The following is a 6,320-nucleotide window of genomic DNA, read 5'->3' as shown; positions in this document are numbered from 1 at the left end:
TGCCAATTTAGTTATGATGTGTCTTGGTGTTGGTCTTTTTGGATTCATCTTGTTTGGGACTCTCTGTACTTCTTGGATGTTCATGATTCTTTTCTTGCCAATATCGGGGGAAGTTTTCTGTCATTATTTCTCCGAAGAGGTTTTGTATTCCTTGCTTCTCTTCCTCTCCTTCCAGTACCCCTATTATGCAGATGTTGTTTTGTTTTGTGTTGTCCCAAAGCTCCCTTAGGCTCTCCTCTTGCTTTTTAATTTTTCTTTCCAGTTGCTGCTGTGTTTGTGTGTTTTTTCCTACCTTGTCTTCTAGCTCGCTGATGCGGTCCTCAGCCCCTTCTAGTCTACTGTTCAAGCCTTCCATTGTGTTCTTTATTGTAGCTATGTTGCTCTTCATTTCCTCTTGGTTCCTTTTCATATTGGCAACATTCTCATTCAGCTCCTTATAATTCTCATTGAGTTGTGTGTATTTGTCATTGAGTTGCATGTATTTGTCATCCAACTGTTTGAACATTCTTATAACCATTACTCTGAATTCTTTCTCTGAGAAGTTACTTGCCTTGGTTTCATTTAACTCCCTCTCTGGTGATTTCTCTTTTTCTTTCCTTTGAGGGTTGCTTTTTTGTCTCCCCATGTTTTGCTCTAACGTTTTAATTGTTTCTGTGTCCTAGATCTGACTGTTTTGCTACCCTGGTTCTTTTGAGGAGGGTGCTGCTTGTGTGATTTCTCAGATCTCCTGAGTTTGGTAATCTAGCGTAGCTCCATACTTAAGCTGTTTGGGTTTTCTTGATGTAGGCCTGTGAGCTGGTAAGGTGCAACTGCGGTGTTCAGATGTCAGCAGCTGGAGAGGGATATGTTCCAATTTTTGCTGCCTTGTGTCCTTGGCAGGGGCTCTTGGAGGTACCCAGGAGCTGTCTGTCAGGGTGGTAGGGCTCAGGAAGCCTGCACACTGGAAAGGCACAACTGTGGTGTCCAGGGTTCTGTAGCTGTAGCGTGGGAAGACTCAGTTTTTGCTGCTGGGCCTGTGGTTGGAAACCCACGCTCCCAGTGGTAGCTCACAGGGGCACCCGTGGTGTGCTTGCCAGCGTGGCACCCTGGCGCACTCTGAAGGGCCCTGTTGAAGCCAAGCAATCGAGGCATCTGTGGGCAGGTATCCAGGATGAGGGTATTCAGAATTTCTGTTGTTGGGACAGTGCACCCTTGTTAGGATAAGAACACGCATGTGGCCTGGTGGGCTCAGGAGGCCTGAGCGCTGGAAAAGCACAACTATAGTGTCCAGAGTTCTGCAGCTGTGGCGTGGGAAGACTCAGGTTTTGCTGCTGTGCCTGTGGATGGATACACACACTCCCAGTGGCAGCTCACAGGGGCACCCGTGGTGCATTTGCGGGATGGATCTCTGAGTTACGCTGAGGGGCCCTGGGACTGAAGTTGTGCGACAGCGTCTATTGGCAGTTATTCAGGAGAGTGAATTCAGAATTTCTCCAGTGGGGCAGTGCGCCACTGTCTATGCAATATCGCACTGAGTGGGGGGCTCGCAGCGGCTCCCAGGAGCTGCCTGTGGGGTGGTGGTCTCCAGAATTCAGAATCTTTACTGTGGGGCAGTGCACTCCGTCTGCACAGTATCGCACTCAGTGGGAGCCTGCATTGGCCTCCAGGGACTGCCTGTGGGGTGGTGGGCTCCAGAGGTTTGCACGCTAGGGAGGGGGAGGCCGCACTCACCACTGTGGATGTGATGCTTCCCGGAGGTGGAGATCCCAGGGTCTGGGAGTGTGCGGATGGGGCAGCTGGACCTTGGCTGGAGTGGCTGCTGGGTCAGTGTCCAAGGCCTGTCTGGGTGGTGGTGTCAATGAGTTCCCAGGTGGCCACTCTCCCCTTCAAGATGGTGTGGGCTCCGTGCCTGAGTCCCGCAGTCCTGGGAGTGCCCGCAGTGGCAACAGTCTCTCCCTGTCCAGGGGAGTCTCTCCCTGTCCACCGGCCCCTGGCACTCCTGTTGGATCTAACTGTCCCTCATTCACACACACACCACACGCATACACACACTCTCCCTTCACCCTCTCACTCACTCACATCCTTTCCCTCACCTCCGTCCTGCCAGCCGCCATCTTCCAGATTTTTCTTCCTTTGTCTGACTTATTTCACTTAGCACAATGTCTTCAAAGTCCATCAAAATTGAGTTTTGCAGACTCCCTATATTGCCCCCACACATGCATATTCTCCACATCCCCCACCAGGGTGGTCTATTTATTATAATTGATGAACCTGCATTGACACATCAAAATAATTTATAGCCTGAGTTTAAATGAGCCTTCACTCGTGGTGGTGTATATTCCTTTAATACCTCCTGGAAGAGGATGTAATTAATAGGAAGGAAATGTGAATCTAAGTGGTGTATAGTTTCATGTAAGTGTTTTTATGTCTTAACAATATCTGATTCTGGAGAAAGCATGTCAGAGCTTATAAGCATCACAGCATTGCCCTTCACCGGCTGAATAACTCTAATCAAGTCACTTGACATTCTGAGCTTTGATTTCCATCTCCATGACTGGGCATGATGTGACATAACCCATTTTGGTTGTAGTGAAAAGTCAATTGGATCATGTTGTGAATGCATTTTGTACCAGGACAAAAACATTTGGTTTGTGTTAACTCTTCCACAGGAGTACCAGCTCATGATCGGACTCAGCAATTGGATGCTCTGGGCTGCCTACTTCTTCACGTTTCTCACGTTGTATTTGGTTATCATCTTTTTGACGTGCCTACTTTTCTTTGTCAAGGCAAGTGTCTGTTTGCTTCAGCTCAACTTTAAGAGGGAATCAGAGACCTGGTGCGGATGGGCCGCTAGCATTCGGGTTGGCAGGGAGTGAACGTGTGCCTGCCTCATCCCTGACAGAGTAGCCTTTAAACCTCCATGTGTGGAGCTTCTGTAGACAGTGACTGTTTACTCTCCATCTCCCTGAGCGTTGCCATCAGTTTCACCAGGACTATTAAGATACTTACAGATATTTCGTCTCTCCATTTTTGTTTTGCTGTGACCACTGAGCGTGTGACTAATCTGGCTTCCTGGTTGTTTTGCTAGATGAAACCTTTGCCGATCATCCAGTACAGTGACCCGTCTCTTGTTTTTGTCTTTTTGCTGTGTTTTGCCATCGCCACAATATTCTTCAGCTTTATGGTCAGCACATTTTTCAGTAAAGGTGAGTCTAAACCTCCTCCTGGGAAAGCTTCTCAGTGATTAAATGAGGATCATATTTGGAAGCTCCTTCTGAACTTTAGTTGTAACCTCATCGATTGCCTCTGTTTACTGAAAAAAAAAAAACAAGTATATGAACTTGAAATGATTTGAAAAAGAATGAAGAGAGCATTAAAGTTAATGTAGTTTGTATGCTAAAGGATAAACATCAAGGTAAGACCATATCTGTGTGTTTCTCTAACATTTAGCTGCTAACTCTGCACGGCGTCTGTTTATCCATCTTCCAGGAAGGGCTGAGACTGAGCTGGCTTCCGCGTACTCTGCCACAGAGACTCACGTCTGCCCGTATCTGGTGAAGAAACTGTGGTCTGTGGAGGAAGAAAACAACAAAATTGCTTCACTGAAAGGAAGGGTCCTTGCACTTAGTAATAGATTCTTATTGTATGCCATGTATTTGAAATGCAGTGCCTGCCCCCATGGATCTGACACTGAATATCAATCACACACTCAAAAAAATGATTTGACAGACATGCAGAGAGAGATGCAAATCAGTGGAGCGCAATGCACACACGAAAAAGGGTTAAAATGCTCCAACTCCAGGTTGAAGCTGTGGTATACCTAAGAATGCCTACTGTAGAGGTGGTTTTCAAACACCATTGAAGGATTGGGAGGCTGGAATGGAAGGCAAGTCAAACGAGCAAGTGTTCATTCATTCATTCACCCCTTCCTTTATGCTGGCATGTTATTTACTATACAAAGGCAAATAAAAGTTGTTTCCTTGCATTCTAAAAAATATTTTTATTGAAATCAGAGAGGAAGGGAGAGGGAGAGAGAAATAGAAACATCAATGATGAGAATCATGGATCAGCTGCCTCCTGCATGCTCCCTACTGGGGATTGAGCCCACAACCCAGGCATGTGCCCTGACCGGGAATCGAACTGTGACCTCCTGGTTCATAGGTCAGTGTTCAGCCACTGAGCCACCCCGGCCAGGCTATTTCCTTGCCCTTTTGAGGGCTCACATGTCAATAGTAGACATGACCAAATAGCTCTATTTCATTCTAATTTTTTTCAGTACATTATCATGAGTATTATTAATTGATTCATCCTCACAAGGCACAGGATTATACATAAAACCTACAAGCAGCTCCCCTGCCAAAAAAAGGATCACCCAACCCAGGTGGTAAAGAAGTAATATGTCAAAGTGAGGCAGAGTCTATTATACCAAAGAGTAAAATAAGGGGAGAACAAATACTAATGTTTCTATTTGGACAACCTAGATATTCTGAACATTTTGTGTGTCTGCTGTCACATATGAGTGAGCACTTCACTATGGTACATAGTTAAGAATGGGGTTGCTGGTCACAGTGTTTGTGAATGTCCTAACTCACCTGAGGAAGGCGGTGCCTCACATGGATAGTCCCACTGGAAGGAGACAAACATTCCTATTGCTCCACATACTTGCCAGAGTTTTGTGCTGTCAAACTTGCATTTGTGCTGCCCTAGAAATATGAATGTAACCTTATGGTAATTTTAAAGTTTATTTTTTTATTTTTTTTAAATACATATTTTATTGATTTTTTTACAGAGAGGAAAGGAGAGGGATACAGAGTTAGAAACATCGATGAGAGAGAAACATCAATCAGCTGCCTCTTGCACACCCCCTACTGGGGATGTGCCCGCAACCAAGGTACATGCCCTTGACCGGAATCGAACCTGGGACCCTTAAGTCCACAGACCGATGCTCTATCCACTGAGCCAAACCGGTTAGGTCTTAAAGTTTATTTTAAAAATTTTATTATTACAGTTGATATTCAACATTATTTTATATTACTTTCAGGTGTATAGCATAATGGCTAGACAATCATATACTTTACACAGTGTTCCCCTTAATATTTCTAGTAACCACCCGTCACCATACATAGGTCTGACCATATTATTGACTATATCCCCTTTACACCCCATGACTATTTTGTAACTACCAATTTGTACTTTTTTATTATTATTTTTTATTTTTTATTGTTTTATTGCTTAATCAATTTGTACTTCTTAACCCTTCATCTTTGTTACCCAGTCCCCCACCTCCTCTCCTCTCTGGCAACCATCAGTTTGTTTTCTTTATGAGTCTGTTTCTATTTTGTTTTTGTTTTGTTTTTTTAGATTCAAATGTAAGTGAAATTATATGGCATTTGTCTTTTTTAATCTGGCATATTTCACTTAGCATAATCTCTCCAGATCCATCATGCTGTTGAAATTGGTAAAATGTCATTATTTTTAATGGTTGAGTAATATCCCATTATGTATATGTGCCACCACTTTATCCACTCATCTATTGATGAACACTTGGGGTTGTTTGATATCTTGGCTATTGTACATAACACTGCAATGAAAATAGAGGTGCACATATATTTTTAAATTAGTTTTTTGGGTTTCTTTGGGTATATAGCCAGAAGTGTAATTGCTACATAATAAGGCAGTTCCACTTTTAATTTTTTGAGGAAACTTCATACTGTTTTCCACAGTGGCTGCACCAGTCTGCATTCCCTAAAGCAGTGCATGAGGGGTTCCCTTTCTTCACATCCTCACCAGCCTTGTTTGTTGATTTACTGATGATAGCCATTCTGACAGGTGCGAGCGGTTATCTCATTGTGGTTTTAATTTGCATCCCTCTGATGATTAGTGATGTGAAGCATCTTGTCATATGCCTATTGGCCATCTGCATGTCCTTTTTGGAGAAGTGTCTGTTCAGGTTCTTTGCCATTTTTAATCGATTGTGTGTGTTTTTGGCGTTGAGTTGTATAAGTTCTTTTAAAATTTGGGGTATTAACTCCTTACTAAATGTATCATTCATGACTATGTTCTCCTATTCAGTAAGTTGTCTTTTTGTTTTGTTGATGATTTCCTTTGCTGTGCAAAACCTTTTAGATTTTATTTTATTTTTTCCATCACCATTTATCCTCTCTATGCCCTCTTCTACCCAACCCCACCCCCAATTATCACACTGTTGTCCATGTCCCTGAGTTCTCTCTTTTTTTCTCAAACCCTCTCCCTCTCTCCCCTAGTGCCCTGCCCTCCACCAGGGCTGTCTGCCTGCACTCCATCTATGAGTCTGTCTCTATTTTGCTTGTTTGTTAGATTCC

This window comes from Myotis yumanensis, unplaced genomic scaffold, assembly GCF_028538775.1.
Source record: "Myotis yumanensis isolate MYYU_CA2020_CCGP unplaced genomic scaffold, mMyoYum1.0.hap1 SCAF_4, whole genome shotgun sequence".
In the NCBI taxonomy this organism is placed as follows: Eukaryota; Metazoa; Chordata; class Mammalia; order Chiroptera; family Vespertilionidae; genus Myotis; species Myotis yumanensis.
This window is presented reverse-complemented; position numbering follows the sequence as displayed.